Source organism: Dipodomys merriami, unplaced genomic scaffold, assembly GCF_024711535.1.
Source record: "Dipodomys merriami isolate MVZ:Mamm:240054 unplaced genomic scaffold, mDipMer1.0.p SCAF_25, whole genome shotgun sequence".
In the NCBI taxonomy this organism is placed as follows: domain Eukaryota; kingdom Metazoa; phylum Chordata; class Mammalia; order Rodentia; family Heteromyidae; genus Dipodomys; species Dipodomys merriami.
This window is the reverse complement of record NW_027203937.1, coordinates 16,070,346-16,071,147: the sequence shown is the minus strand read 5'-3', so window position 1 is coordinate 16,071,147 and position 802 is coordinate 16,070,346.

Here is an 802-nt window from a genome sequence, read left to right as displayed (position 1 = left end):
TTCATCCAATTAATAAAACATATCATTTTTCCAAAATGGAATCCAAAGCACTGATGTCATGGATTTAACTTTGGTACTTATTCTTTGGGGAGTTTTAATTTTTTTTAACTCTGAGACCAGGACTTGAACTTGGTATCTGACACTTTTGCTTATTGGCTGGCACTCTACCACCTGAGCCATGCCTCCAACCCCAGGGAATTTTTATTTATAAAGCTGCTAGGCATTTAGGAATTACCTACTACTACTACTACTATTACTACAACTACACACACACACCTAGGGAAACCCCTAGGATTTAATAATAGTAGTTCCAGAATAGGAGCATCAGTTTAGGCAAGCTCTCTTTTTTGAAGCCAGAGACCTTTCACTGGTGTGCTGGAGAAACCTGAAGGAATGGATGCAGGTTGGAGGAGTCCTGATACTAGTCACTAGTGTCCTTCATTATAGTGGGGATCAATGACTCCTTAATCAATTGTGTTTTGTAGGGTCCTAGGACTAAATGTTTTTGCTCAAGGCTAGCACTCTACCACTTGAGCCATAGCTCCACTTCCAGCTTTTTTGGTAGCTAACTGGAAATAAGAATCTCACAGACTTCCCTGCCCACGCTGGCTTTAAACCATGATCTTCAAATCTCAGCCTCCTGAGCAGGGTTTACGGGCATGATCAGCACCTGGCTTAACCTTTATTTTTTAAATCTACCTTGGATAGCTTGCAACCCAAAGAATTTAAATATCCACTGGGTTTAGGGGCATGGCTCAGTGGGTAGAGCTCTAGCTAATAATGGGTGAGTCAGATACTGAGT